General features: G+C 42.5%; 1 long non-coding RNA gene across 1 annotated transcript; it reads right to left on the minus strand.

Annotated features, from left to right (window-relative positions):
* Window positions 1–7,924: 7,924 nt before the first annotated feature.
* Window positions 7,925–10,460, minus strand: LOC118561906. The gene is made up of 3 exons (XR_004930360.1): window positions 10,423–10,460; window positions 9,826–9,951; window positions 7,925–7,970 (listed from the first exon to the last, which is right to left on the minus strand). It is a non-coding gene; the product is annotated as an uncharacterized LOC118561906 (long non-coding RNA).
* Between the last annotated feature and the right edge of the window lie 5,641 nt (window positions 10,461–16,101).

Genomic DNA, 16,101 nt, shown 5'->3' on the forward strand with positions numbered 1-16,101 from the left:
AGGACAGAGTTGTCAGGAAATACTATTAATTCTTCACAATCAATGCCATATGTCAGCACAAGGTCTAAAGTATGGAGCCAAGAGTGCGTCTGTTTATGCGCATTTTGAGTAAAACCAATTGAATCTAGGATAGTTTTAAAGGCTACACTAAGGTTATCACATTCAGTATCAACATGGATGTTAAAATACCCCACTATAATAACCCTGTCAGTATTTAACACCAAATCAGGTAAGAAGTCTGACAACTGATCCAAAAACTGAGTATAAGGGCCTGGTGGACGATGCAAAACAACAAACAGAAGAGGTTTTATTGCTTTGCAATTTGGATGAGGGAAACTGAGGGTTAAATGTTCAAAAGAACTGTAGTTATTAATTGGCCTGTGACTAATTAGTAAATCAGACTGAATGATGGTTGCTACTCATCCTCCTCTGCCCGTAGATCTGGGAATGTGGAAATTTGAGTAATTAGAGGGAGTTGACTCATTTATACTAACGTAGTTCTCTTGTAGCCAGATTTCTGTGAGACATAAATCAATGTGATGATCAGAAATCAATTCATTAACTAACAAAGTCTTTGAATGGAGAGATCTTGTTTTAATAGACCACATTTAACTGTTTTACTTTTTGGTTCAAGGTGAGCCGTATTGATTTTAATTAGATTTTTATGATTTGTTCCTTTCAGATCAGTTTTTGATCTGTTCAGTTTTGGCCGTGGGAAAGACACCGTCTCAATAAGGTAATGGGTGGGTAACAGTACAGAAGCTGCAGAGAGGTGTGTTAAACTATGACTCTGCTTCCTGGTCTGGTCCCTGGGTTGTCAGCATTTAGGAGACATTAGGGGACAGAGACATTTAAACGCTTCTCGCCTTCGAATTAAATAACATACAAAGACAAAGGTGCATCTTTTCTTTTCTCTTGGTTAAAAATTATTGGTGTACTTACTTAATTGATAATTATTAATATCCACTGTGGGACGCTGCATTAAACTATTCCTAATTAACCTTTAAAGTTATTTAAATAAACTATATAATTATTCTGACTGCACATGATTATTAGAGGGGTAAGAGAGGGATGGGTGGGATTTAGTCAAGGACGGTTTTGATTTATGATCTGGGTTCATAAATTAGCCCAAACTTTGTCATAAAGTACCTCTATACCTTTATTCTTCACTACCTGAGAGCTTCCAGTCTCCAGCGTGGATCCTTCAGTCCAGCCGACAGCAGCTTCACTCCTGAGTCTCCTGGATGATTGTAGCTCAGGTCCAACTCTTTCAGATGGGAGGGGTTGGAGCTCAGAGCTGATTTCAGAGAAACACAGCCTTCCTCTGAGACCAGACAGCCTGACAAGCTGCAGACACACAATTCAACACATGATGTTAACATGAGAATGTAGAGCTCAAGAAGCTGCTGCTCAGCTGGTTTAAATAAATATAAACTAGAAATCAAACTGTATTTAGTTCTGTAGGTAATAAAAAGTAACATCTGAGACATTTAAACGGAAGAATCCCAACTAGAGCTTCACTGGGTAGGAAACTGCAAACTGACTCAAACTCTTCAGAAGATTCTGGCTTTAAGCAAACTTTAAACTGGACCTAAAATACCAACGATAAACTGGTGGTCCCAGTAGAACCATTGCTCTGGTGTTTAGATTGCTTTAATCTCATTGATGGAGTCAATAATTGAAGCTGAGATAAAGAATAAAGCAGTGGTTTGGATCAGTGGCATTAGCAGCGTACGGTGAGCACATATTTCACACTTGCAGAATCAGCAGAATGTCTTTGAGAAATCTACCATCTGAGGTCAGATCCAGTCTTTTAGTGAGCTCTTTCTTCTACTATTTATTAAACTTTTCCCATATTTTCCCCACTTACTGCATCTCATAATCTTGTTGTCTCATCACTAGTTTCCCTGTCACTCTGGGCTCTTGCCTGCGTGTGTTTGGGATGTCATGAATCAACTCTGGAGGACGTGATGACCAGGAAACTGGGACATGGAAAGGACAAACTATCTACTACTAATATTCTGCTTTATTGTGGGAAACTGGGAGATAATTAAATTATTTATCTCAGAAATAAAGTCAAGCCCAAATAAGTAACTTCACCTTCAAAAACAGTGGGTCCTGGTTGTGGGAGCAGTTGAGCAGTCGTGGTGTTGCTTGTGCACAAATAATTTTTTTCTTTTAACTCTTTGTCAGATTATCGTGGAGCAGGTAGTGACTATATGTGATATAATAAAAACTAATCTGATTGTGTTTAAATTAAATATTTAAATCAAATGTCATTTTGGGGCTTAATGCATATTTTTAACAAACATCTAAATGTCTTTCTTAATGTATAACGTATATACTTCTGGCGGCACCCTGACGGCTGCAACTGCTATGGCTGTGAGCTAAGGCGGTGGGAGCGCGGCTGAGGTGGGCTAACAGGTAAGCTAAAAGCTAACCCCTACAAACCGCCACTTCCATCCATCTTGCTCTCCAACGTCTGCTCACTAGACAACAAAATAGATCATCTACAACTTGAACTCTCTTTAAAGAGGGAGTTGAGTAACTGCTGTGCTTTCATCCTGACGGAGACATGGCTTACTTCATCGATACCGGAAGGTGGCGTTAGCCTGCAGGGGCTAGCTACATTTCGCTCCGACAGAAACAGCGATCTTCGCGGTATGACCCGAGAGGGCGGGATCTCTCAACAAATGGTGTGAAAATGCCAGATCTGTCACTAGCTTTTGCTCTCCGGACATAACAGGAAAAAACAGAACAGCCGACATCTTGGATATAGCAACAGTGGAATCAGCGCAATGTCGGTAAATGATCAATGTAGTCTGTGCCATGAAAATGTGCGGATAAAAAGCAACCTTGTGCACAGCAGACTTATTTTTTATCAAAGAAGCCAATCAAAAAAGTATAGATGAACGACTTACAGAACTCGGTTTAACATTGTTACAAGTTCAGGTAAGATCATGTCGGATATGCAACCGGTGCTTCCGCTTGATCGGCAGACTCGAAGATATTCTGGCAAATCTTAGAGGATGGCAAAAAGCAGAAGAGGAACCGCTTTCTGAACAATCAACTTCATCAGAAACATCAGTGAGTGCAAAGACACCTGTCACACATGAACGGGACAGGGAACCAACACCGTTGAAATTGCGTCCCCAACCCCAAACACCCACTGCTCCCCAGCTACTAAATTGTCGAGGCCAACAACTGAGACCAGAGCTCGACAGTGTCACTGAGGTAAGTACAAATCGTGAAACATAAGACAGGCAATAGCTAATGATGTAAACCAGTGTAATGCAAGCACAACACGGAAGAAATAGCAGCATCAATGTTAACACCTGCTTCCTCGATGCGAGCCGCCATTGTTGTCTGAATCAAAACAGTCTCACGGTCGCTTCTCCACTACGTCACATCTATGAAACTCCAGCCCTGCGTCCTGATTGGCTGGACAGTAAAATTGGTTGAAGAAATCACTCTCTATGGAAGAGGTCCCAGATGGATGTGAGTGAAGCTAGGTGGAGCTAAGTGGAACGAAATTCATCTGGCTCGTCAGGTTAGGTGTTTTCATCATTGCTGGGGATTTTAACCAGGTCAATATGAAAACTGTTATCCCTCATTTCTACCAACACGTGGATTTTGCTACTTGGGGAGAGAACACTCTAGACTTAGATTACACAAATATAAAAGATGCATTGAGAGCAGCCCCCCACCTCAGCTCTTCAGACCACCTTTCTGTGATGCTAATTCCTGCATACAGGACGCTGCTGATCAGAGCTAAACCCACAGTGAAGCAGGTGAGACTGTGGACTGGGGGAGCCATGGAGGCGCTCCAGGACTGTTTTGAGTGCTCTGACTGGGACATGTTCAAAGCTGCTGCAACTTATGAGGACAAGATCAACATTGATGAGTACGCCATGACTGTGTCAGCCTACATCCACAAATGCATTGAGGACGTCAGCACCACAAAGAACATCACCACCAGAGCCAACCAACAACCCTGGATGACTGGGGAGGTTTAACAAAAGCTAAGAGCACGGAACTCAGCCTTCAAGTCTGGTGACAAGGAGGATGTCATCACCCTCAGCACGGGTTCCCCTCAGGGCTGCGTCCTGAGCCCCCTGCTGTTCACCCTGATGACTCATGACTGCATCCCCAGGTTCACCACCAATCAAATCATGAAGTTTGCAGACGTCACAACGGTGGTGGGCCTCATCAGAGACGACCAGGACTACAGAGAGGAGGTGGGGCAACTGGTGGGCTGGTGCAGAGAGTACAGCCTAAACCTGAACGTGGAGAAGACGAAGAAGATCATTGTCGACTTCGGGAAGAATTCAGCAGCATGGATGGAAGAAGCACTGCTCATCAACAGCTCAGCTGTGGAGGTGGTCAGCAGCACCAAGATCCTGGGGGTGCACATCACGGACAACCTCACCTGGTCTGGCAACATCACGTCACTGGTGAAGAGGGCACAGAAGCGCTTGTACTTCCTGCAGATGATGAGGAGAGCCCACCTGCCCCCGCCCATCTTCACGACCTTCTACAGAAGCACCATAGAGAGCATTCAGACCAGCTGTCTCTCTGTGTGGTGTGGAGGCTGCAGCGCCTCCGACTGGAAGAACGTGAGGAGAGTGGTGAGGACAGCAGAAGGAATCATCGGGGCTCCTCTTCCCTCCATTAAGGACATTTCATCCCAGCGCTGCGTGTCCTGAGCCTGTAACACTTATCAGGGACCCCTCACACCCCCACCATGGACTGTTCTCCCTGCTGCCCTCTGGGAAGAGGTTCCGCAGCATCCGCTGCAGGTCCACCAGCTTCTGCAAAAGCTTTTTCCCTGCTGCCATCAGACTGTTGAACTGTTGAACTGTAAACTGGACTCTGCATCACATTTGTATCATTATTTTGCACTACCAACTTTTATAATCCATTTAAATAGTACATAACTGAATGTTTACTACATTTTTACACCATATTATTTTGCACTGCACAGAACTTTTCATATTAAAGGACAGAAATCTGGTTTCAACAGGATGGAGAACTTTGTACCTGAGAGTTTCCAGTCTGCAGTTTGGACTCTCCAGTCCAGCAAAGAGAAGCTTCACTCCTGAATCCTGCAGGTTGTTGTTACTCAGGTCCAATTCTCTGAGACTGGAGGACTGGGAGCTGAGAACTGAGGACAGAGCTTCACAGCTTCTCTCTAAGAGGTTACAGCCACTCAGTCTGAGGAGACAGGGAGAAAAATCTGCTATTAAACAATTCATCAGAAATATTGTTGATTTCTTTACAGTCACAAATGTTCTCCTTGGAAAGATTGACGGATCTGTCTGATTTTACACACCTTTATGTTGCCTTTTGTTATGAACTGGTTCATTATAAATAAAATGAAGCAACATGAATCAATATTTACCTCATTATCAGATTTCTCACTATCAGAACTAAAAGCAGCAACAATCTGTGTCCTTACAGAGCTTTGTTGGAGGCTTTAACCACTGGCAGCAGCCTCAGAAGAACCTCCTCTGAAGCAGAGTATTTCTTCAGGTCAAACACATCCAGATCTTCTGCTGATGACACTAAGATGAAGATCAGAGCTGACCACTGAGCAGGAGACAGTTTATCTGTGGAGAGACTTCCTGAACTCAGAGACTGTTGGATCTCCTCCACTAGAGAACGATCCTTCAGTTCATTCAGACAGTGGAACAGATTGATGCTTTTCTCTGCAGACACATTCTCACTGATCTTCTTCTTGATGTACTGAACTGTTTTCTGATTGGTCTGTGAGCTACTCCCTGTCTGTGTCAGCAGACCTTGTAGGAGTCTCTGATTGGTCTGCAGTGAAAGTCCAAGGAGGAACCGGAGGAACAAGTCCAGGTGTCCATTTGGACTCTGTAAGGCCTGATCAACAGCTCTCTGGTGAAGAGACTTTGGTTTAGGTTTAAATAATAAAGACTTCTTAGATGTTTGTATTTCTTCCATCAGGTTGACACCAGAGTTGATGAATGTCAGATGAACATGAAGAGCAGCCAGAAACTCCTGAACACTAAGATGGACGAAGCAGAACACCTTGTCCTGGTACAGCCCTCTCTCCTCTCTAAAGATCTGTGTGAACACTCCTGAGTACACTGAGGCTGCTCTGATATCGATGCCACACTCTGTCAGGTCTGATTTATAGAAGATCAGGTTTCCTTTCTGCAGCTGATCAAAAGCCAGTTTTCCCAGAGACTCAATCATCTTCCGGCTCTCTGGACTCCAGTGTGGATCTGTTTCAGCTCCTCCATCATACTTGATCTTCTTCACTTTGGTCTGAACCACCAGGAAGTGGATGTACATCTCAGTCAGGGTGCTGGGCAGCTCTCCTCCCTCTCTGGTCTCCAACACGTCCTCCAGAACCGTAGCAGTGATCCAGCAGAAGACTGGGATGTGGCACATGATGTGGAGGCTTCTTGATGTCTTCATGTGGGAGATGATCCTCCTGGCCTGCTCCTCATCTCTGAATCTCTTCCTGAAGTACTCCTCCTTCTGTGGGTCAGTGAACCCTCTGACCTCTGTCACCATGCCAACACACTCAGGAGGGATCTGATTGGCTGCTGCAGGTCGTGTGGTTATCCAGAGGCGAGCAGAGGGAAGCAGTTTCCCCCTGATGAGGTTTGTCAGCAGAACATCCACTGAGGTGGACTCTGTAGCATCAGTCAGGATCTCCTGGTTCTGGAAGTCCAGAGGAAGTCGACTCTCATCCAGACCATCAAAGATGAACAGAACCTGGAAGTGTTCAAAGCTGCAGATTCCTTTGGTTTCAGTAAAGAAGTGATGAACAAGGTCCACCAAGCTGAACTTTTTCTCTTTCAGCACATTCAGCTCTCTGAAGGTGAATGGAAATATGAAGTGGATGTTCTGGTGGGCTTTGTCTTCAGCCCAGTCCAGAGTGAACTTCTGGGTTAAGACTGTTTTCCCAATGCCAGCCACTCCCTTTGTCATCACTGTTCTGATTGGTTGATCTCTTCCAGGTGGGACTTTAAAGATGTCTTCTTGTCTGATGGTTGTTTCTGGTCTGTGTGGTTTCCTGGATGCTGTTTCAATCTGTCTGACCTCATGTTCATCATTGACCTCTCCAGTCCCTCCCTCTGTGATGTAGAGCTCTGTGTAGATCTGGTTCAGAAGGGTTGGACTTCCTGCTTTAGCGATCCCCTCAAACACACACTGGAACTTCTCCTTCAGACCAGATTTAAGTTTATGTTGAACTGCAGCGAGATGTTCTAGATTAACATAAAAAGTGAAATCAGGAAGGAAACCAAATGATCTTCTGAAGATGATGTGAATAAATGTGATTCAATCCAATCCAATCCACTTTATTTATATAGCACATTTAACAACAGACAAAGTTTCCAATGTGCTGTACATAAAAAAAATAAAAATAATAATAATAATAAAAAAGGAAATGTGATTCCATCTCTTCAGACATCAGTAAATGTGTGATTTATCCATCAGGTTAAATCTTTGTAGAAATCCTCTTACTGCTCTGCAGACGCTCAGCCAGCTCCTCCTGCTTCATCCTCCTCAGGAAGTTCAGAGTGATCTTCATCAGTGCCTCTCTGCTGCTCCCCCTCTGCTCTTCATCCTCACCTTCCAACACCTCCTCATCATCTCTCTGACTCTCTGAGCAGTCTGGGTCATCTGGACTCAGAACCTTCTGGATCTTCTTCAGCTCCTTCTTCACAAAAGTGACAATGTTGTCCTCCAGCAGCTGGAACAGAATAATATATGAAGGACACATCAGACTGAGATCATGGATCCAAACATCAGAACCATGTTGGACAGACTGACGGTCCACTGGTCCACAAAGTCCAGCATGGAGACGACTGAACAGAACCGATGGAAAAGTAGTTGTTGTACATGTACAGACCATAAATATGGAGTCCAGCTGGGTTTGATGCTGCCGGGCAGACGGACCTCTGGGAACCTCTGAGTTCTGCTGGTCCACTCTGTGGAGGAACCAGAACATTTAGGAAGGAAGGAAATATTCATCCAGCAGTTTTCACAGATGAAATCACCAAGAGCTTCACAGTAAAAGTCCTTAAAACAGAAAAACTGAGCATCAAATGAACACGATACAAATAAGTTAAAAAGAGGAAGATGAGATAAAAGGATGACGACCAGAACCACCAGAACCACCGAGTAGACATTTTAAAAAGTGGGTCTTGAACTGGGACTTCAAACTGTCCACACTGTCAGCAGATCTGATGCTGGTGGGGACAGTGACCCAGAGCTTGGAGACAGTGGAGGTGAAGGTTCTGTCCACACAGGTCTTCAGGACAGTGTGTGGGACATCCAGCAGGTTCTGATGACTAGATCTGAGGTGGTGTGGACCTGGAGGAGGTCTGAGATATGTGGGTGTGTGTCCATGTAAGGTTCTGTCCTGGATGTGATGGTGAGTATTTTAAAATGGATCCTGTAGGTCCCTGGAAGCCAGTGAGCTCACATTATATCTGTCCACACAGAGACAATCAGAAGGTAAAGGTCCATGAAGGACATCTGGATGTGAGCAGAGAACCAGAGGATCCAGGTAGTTGGAGATGTTTAATGTTCCTGCTGATCCACTAAGAACTAGCAGAACCTCTGATGGTCCACTTCAGCTCAGCTTGGTTCCACCAACCACATGATGAAGCTTTCCTTCCCTGCTGAACTGCTCTCACAACGCACACAGGAACCAAGTCTTGATGGGTCAGACTGGCTCTACCAGCTATTTCCCAGCAGGTCGTGGAAATGTGATCCACTGTTAGTCTGACATGGAGCCAGGAAGCAGCAGAACCTCCTGATCAGCATCAACACTCCAGATATGAAGACATGAAGGTGTTTTCATCAGAACAGGGCAGCTGATTTCTGGAGATAACGGATCAAACCTCTGTCTGCAAATAGAACTGGAACATCTGAGAGCTCACTGGGAGGAACTGGGTTTCTGTTCTTGGCTCTTAAAGAAATGTAACGGGTCATTTCCAGAACCTCAGACCCCGACTGAGGAGACCGGTCCATACTAGGGGTGGTGATTGGCTAAAATATCACAACATGATTCCTTGCAGTGAAATCAGGATTTTATTAGTTTCCCAAAGTAACAATAAAGCTGTTGAAGAAAAATCTGGAGAAGCATTTAGACCAGAGCATTTCTGGACCCATTTTAATGAGTTGCTGCAGTTCTGCTAACTTGTCTGAAGCTCAACTGAAATGTAATAAATCCATTGAGATATTTAAGAGCTGAAGAACAGCTGCAGCTCTAAACTCCTGTGAGGGAACAACACCAAGTCTCTGGTTCTGATCCCAGTGATTGTTCCAGCTCCAGCTGAGAAGAACTGAAACTCTTCAGTCACTAAAACTGAGGAAGACTTTCAGATATGATGACAAAACGGTTCAGGAACAAAGAAAGAAAGTCCAGTTGGTTCCATGTTGGATTTGATTCAGTCACTATGAATATGGGAGAGGGACTAAAGAGTCCAGTTAGCTCATTAACATGGAACAGAACCAATCAGAGTGAGCTCCAGTCCAAACTAAATCTTTGACTTTAAGCAGAGAAAAGTGTTTAATGATGGCGACTAATCAATGAGGCCCAAAAGTAAACAGATCAGAGCTGTTAAACATGATGTAGCAGCATCCAGGACGCCTCCAACAACATCCATTCTTTCCACTTTCACTGCTGTGGTTCTGGAGAACATCCAACACACACCGCTTCACATATGAACATAGAAATGTGGGAAAAAGAGCTGAGCTCATGTTAAACACATGTTGGAATAAAAACATTTCAGACTGACTCAGTTTCCACAGTTACAGCAGTTAGATACAGCTCACCTCTCTGAGGATGCAGGTCCTGAAGATTTGAAGTTAATAGGATCAAGCATTGACCAGTCGCTCTTAAAGGACACACAGCTGGGTTCTGGTTCTGGTTGAGGTTTACATCTCAGTCTCTCAAGCATTCTGTAAGAAGAAAACTTATTTTTAACACACACATACACATAACTTATTTTAACACCTCCATAGAGGGACCAGCTGGTTCTGTTGATCTGGGTCATAATTAGACAGAAACTAAATGTAAAGATTCTTCCATAAATGTCTGATCAGCCGTCCTTCTTTCTAGGATGAATAATGTTGAACACATGTTGGTCATCAAGGTCCAGGAAATGTTCTGGAAGTTGGTGAGTTTTTCCAGATGTGTCCTGCTGGAACCCAGAGCTCTAAGCAACAGGCTGGTGTCACTCAGCTGGTTCTGCAACACTGACTTGCTGTTTGTCAGAACCCACTGGTACCATGCTGAGCTGCTCTGTTCAGTCTGGATGAAGCAGCAAAGAGGAACAGCAGCAGCTTCAGGACCACTTGGTCTCTTCTGGCCTGATATAGTGAGAACGCTGTGTGAAAAGGGCTCTGGACACTTAGAGATGCTGATCTCACCTCTGAGCGTGGCTCTGGCTCTCAGCTTCCCCACACAGAGAGGTTTTAGAGGGAGGGACTCCCTCCTCTCTGTCCTCACACTGATCCATGCTGCTGAATTCACATCCACATCAGCTCACACACACTTTCTACCTTCACCTGCAGAGGAAACACAAATCATTCATCTGCACATCAACTCTGATCATCCTTTACATCATTAGTGCTGCAAAAAGATCAGCTGCTCCTCCTCTGATTGGCTCTTCTTCTCTGCTTCATATCAGTGTCAGTTGAATGCAGTCAGACAGCAGTGAGAGGCAGAGGAAGCTGCCATCAGCTGCTGTACTTCTACTATCAGTCCACTAGATGGAGCCATGGAGCAACATTCCATCCACTGACACTGATTCACTCTGACTGAACATCAGCAACTATTTTATTTCACAATCATCAAACTCTACAAGTGGATTATCTGCTGCATCAAAGCTGAACTATTTAATAATCTGACTGAATCAAACACATTTTAACACTGATGTCATTTTATTTTGAAAGGACTCACAGGAAGCAGCAGGAAACTGTTGTGTCCGACTTTAATGGGAGACCAGAGTTTGATTCCAGGAAATAAGATAAGCTTTATTGATCTCACATTGGAGAAATTCACGTCTTAGTGATCAGTAGTCATAGGAAAGAGGAATCAAGTAGGACGAGGTGCATCAAATATATACACAGTATGTCCTTGTTATACCATGGATCAAAAGGAGTAGGTAAGAAAAAGAAAAAAACTACAAAAAGAAATAAGGCAAAGGGTGCCTTCTGTACATTCACATGAAGCAGTTTGTTTAATGAAGAAAACAAAGAAACATCAGCTGTTCATCGTGTTGTTTGGTTCAAGTTCATCAATAATCTAATAATCCTGTAGATTAGTCTTCAGACAGCAGAGATGAAACTTTGTGCTGAAATCAGAAGTGAACATGTTCTCCAGACATCAGAGAGCAGAAACAAAGAGGAAAGTTCCTCAAGACAAAGTTCTGGTAGGAAACAAAGCAAACTTACAGTTTGTTCAGACGGTCCAAAGTGCTGAAGAACAAGATCTGAACAACAGACGGAGACCAAACAGAACCACCGTAGAACCAGACTGGGTTCCATCTGAACACGATGAGATCAAAATTAAATCAAAAACAGGAACTTCTGTTATTTTGATGACATTACAGTTTCTGTTCCTTTCTGGTTTTTCTAAGGAGGAACAAAGGAAATAAAATGAGGCTCATTCCTGATCAACAGCTTCTACTTCTACTGCCAGCTGAGAACTAGCAGAAAGTAGTTTATTTAAGTGTACAAAAATATATACCTATCCTGCTTAAAATGAGACAGCATACTTGAATTTTACTTTTTATAAAAGATATTTAATATGCTTAACAATGGTTATAGTGAAGTGTACTCATTTATGTTTAATCAGAAGTCTAAGACTAAGTACATTAATACTAATATATATATATATATATATATATATATATATATATATATATATATATATATATATATACTCCAAAATACTTTTTTTCCACTATTATTATTTTTTACAAATGTGATGAACAAAGCTTTGTCAGTCCAGTGAGCAGCAGTAGCGTTTCAAGAGCTTCCGATGTCATGGAGGAGGTAGTGGAGAGCAGAAACCTTCAGGTACAGTTTAAGAACATAAAAGGATCTACTCTTAGAACTTTTTTTGTGTCTCATGTATGATAATTGGTCAAAAATTAACCGTGTTGATGCAACCATTTAAATGTTAATTTCATTTCACAAAGCAGCCGGAAGTACTGACTGAGAGAGAAGGAGCAATATGGACACTGAGTCATGGAACTCTAAGCCTTTTGACTATTTCTCACACCCTCCAAGGATTTGAATATTGTTCAGTACCCACCCAAATCAGAAAAGCAAAAGAATAATTCCAAATGTATTTCACTCTGGCACAAACAGAAAATGGCTGCCATACAATCAAGCTAATCACTCTATTCTGTCTTGCATTTCCAAAACCTTTAGCTTCTGACTCTGCATTTGTCAAAGGAGGCATGTATACATGGAAACATGTCCACCGGCATATTCAGCAGCACGAGAAAAGTAATGGCGATAGAGAAAGCACATAAGCCCTTTACTCAGATGCAGCAAATCAGAAATCCATAGAGTGATAAGAAAATGTCAGTTCAGAGAGAGAAGGCAGGTCATGGAAAGTGTGATTGACATTTTTAAAAATTTCAGTAAATGTGGACTTAACTATGGATGACACCACAATGGTTATATAAAGTATAGAACTTAGAAAACATGTCAGTCAAGGGTGTAGGAATGTGTTGAACATTGTGGGAGACAAATATAGGAAACCTTTCAGATCCGTATACAGTTTAACAAGTTTTATTGGTCAAAAATGCATTTATGTAGATTGACTGGGCGTTGAACTGGTTCTTTCAGTAATAACTTTCTGACACGTCTGTCCTGTCACCTCTGAATCTCTCAGCTGTCCACACTGAATGCCCTAAAAAGAAAAGCTACAATAGCTACATTTACACCAACAAGACTAATAGGAATAAACAGCCGATCAGAATAGAAATGTGTCCTGTTAACATGCCGGGTGAAATATTGTCAAATTAAGATCAATTGGAATGAAATTGTAATCCAAATGAGACGGTTGAGTTCTACTGATTGACAATCAGATTGAGATTCATGTAAACGCTTCTCAAGATCAAGTTATTTTGAATGTGGCAACCAGTGTTGGGGAGTAACGGATTACATGTAACGACGTTACGTAATTTAATTACAAAAAAAGAGTAACTGTAATTTGTTACAGTTACAATGAGAAAATATGTAATTCAGTTACAGTTACTTCCGAAAATATTAAGAATTACAAATTTAGTTACTTTTTTTTAAAAAAAATATAAAGAAAAACCTTTGCGAAATATGTAATGATATTTTTATTGCTTTGCGCCCTGTATCGCCGTTTCCCGCTACGGCTCTTTGTCTCTATCACTCTGATGATCCATCCTGTGCTGGTGCTTGCGAGCGGACGTTTCACGGTTTTATTTCAGCTCAAGCAGCGCATCAAAACTGACAGCCTTCAAGCTTGTTGACAGCCACCTCTTGTTATTCATACACAACAATAAACCGTGAGAGCCGACGTGTGTTGTGAAACCGCAAAACTTTGTCTTAAGCGGAAAATCAAACGCGCGTCTACACAGCTCAGCGTTCACAGTGTTGCGTTCGTGAGCGTCGGAAAGCTATGGTGCATTCAGGAGCATGGGACATTTCAGTTTTACAATGAAAAAGGCAGAAAACAGAACAGAACTTAACTCATACAATAATGTATTTATCCAGAAACAGTGTGGGCTTTCTTACAATACTGAACGCTCTATAATTGTATTTCTGTTATTTTTGATTATGCACATCTGCTAGCTTTTTATTCTAAAAAATCTATAATATTACAGCAGCAAATTATCAAAGTTTTTCAAAGCCTGTTTAAAAGCTCCAAATGGGGCTTCAGATCATACAGCAACAATTGTGCTGTCATTGTTTTACAGGGCAGAATTTGCATTTGCTGACTCTTGTCCTTTAACTACTGATGGATATACAGGAATAGAGTCATACAAGTGTCAATTCCCAATTCCGCTTTTTTAAGGTTCACATTCAGTTCTCAAAAATTAAATGTTGAACATGGGTCAATACTCATTAAAACCTTAAAGTAATCAAAAAGTAATCAAAAGTAATTAGTTACAGGGAGACGTCTCAGAGAACCCAGCAGACACACGGGTCCGGTTCTGACCCGGTCCAAGCTGTTCTGTGTTGTCCTCAGAGCGGGCCTCCCTGACGCTGAACATTTCCAGACCCTCGCTGCGTAACTCAGAGGTTTTCAAAGGTTAGGAGCAACCTGGGCCTCAGAGGGACGATTGTTCTGCAGCTGTGGCATCAGAACATCTTGGAGTTCTGAGGAAGGATGGACCTCCTCTCTCTCCTGGGAGGAGAACCAGGCTTCCTCCACCTCAGCTGCAGCTTCTCTGTCATCCTGGATGAACACATCACCTTCCTGCATTTGATCTCATGCTGTCCCTTTAGACGCCATGAAGCGCGGCTAACACCAGGCAAATGTATGTGTATATCACATTTCAGTACAGAGACAATGCAAAGTGCTTTACATGATTAAAATACAGGGGGAAAACAGAATAAAAGCAAGTAGGAATAAAATGTAGAAACAAAATTAAAATATGGAAAAGTAGAAACTAAAAGCAAACAAGTAAAAACAGTTGGACTACAAACTTAAACTAATGATGTTTCAGTAAAAAAGTTTAACTAGAACAATCATAATCCTAAACTAATGTGCTTTAAATCTTGATTTAAAGGAACTCAGGCTTTCCGCATTTTTACAGTTTTCTGAGAGTTTGTTCCAGATCAGTGGAGCACAGGAACTATGGGAGTTAGGGTCATTTTGACCTTTTTTTCCTGGCTCTCGCCGATGGGAGTAGAGAGGAAACATCTGGTTTTCATTGTTTAACTGTACTGTTCCAAGCAGCGGAATTAATCGCTCTGTTTTCGTACTTTTTGTGAAAAACACTTCCCAGAACTTAAGCCCTGTTGCCAATTGACGTCAATAGTGTGTAACACACACACACCAATGGAGACACACAGACTCTTGTGTTTAACGCACACACAATATTAGCCTTTAAAAAGGCAAGCTCTGTATTTGAATGTCAGAACTCACGCTTCTCACCCGTTCATACGTGCGAAGATGAAATGGAATAAACTGAGTTCTCGTTGACGAGACAGAGGAATGCCATTTTTCTCGAGTCTTTCTTTCTTTTTTAAAGGTTAATAGGTAAATAATTCTCCCACAGAACTAAATGCTGCTTCTCCATTTCTGGTTCTGGTTCTGCAGAACAGGCTGGAGCCAGAAGACCTGAGTGGTCTGGAGGGTTGATGCACTGATAACAAGTCTGTGATGGATTTAGGTGCTAAGCCATTCAGGGATTTCTAGACTAACAGAAGGATTTTAAAGTCTATTCTCTGAGATCCAGGGAGCCATGGAAGGACTTCAGAACCGGGTCCATGTTCTCTATGTTCTTAGTCTTAGTGGAAGGACTTCAGAACCGGGTCCATGTTCTCTAGGTTCTTAGTCATAGTGAGGACTTCAGAACCGGGTCCATGTTCTCTAGGTTCTTAGTCTTAGTGAGGACTTCAGAACCGGGTCCATGTTCTCTATGTTCTTAGTCTTAGTGGAAGGACTTTAGAACCGGGTCCATGTTCTCTACGTTCTTAGTCTTAGTGAGGACTTCAGAACCAGGTCCATGTTCTCTACGTTCTTAGTCTTAGTGAGGACTTCAGAACCGGGTCCATGTTCTCTACGTTCTTAGTCTTAGTGAGGACGCGGGCAGCAGGTTCTGGATCAGCTGCAGCTGATTGACCCACTTTTTAGGCAGACCTGTGAAAACACCGTTGCAGTAATCAATTCTACTAAAAATAAACTCATGGATTAGTTTTTCCAGATCCTGCTGAGACATCAGTCCTTTAATCCTAGAAATGTTCCACAGGTGATAGAAAGCTGACCTTGTAATTGTCTTTAGATGCTTTTGGAGGTTCAGGTCTGAGTCCATCATTACACCCAGATTTCGGGCCTCATCAGTGGTTCCTAGCTGAAGCGACTGAAGCTGTGAACTAACCTTTGATCTCTCC

Source organism: Fundulus heteroclitus, unplaced genomic scaffold, assembly GCF_011125445.2.
Source record: "Fundulus heteroclitus isolate FHET01 unplaced genomic scaffold, MU-UCD_Fhet_4.1 scaffold_75, whole genome shotgun sequence".
NCBI classification, from domain to species: domain Eukaryota; kingdom Metazoa; phylum Chordata; class Actinopteri; order Cyprinodontiformes; family Fundulidae; genus Fundulus; species Fundulus heteroclitus.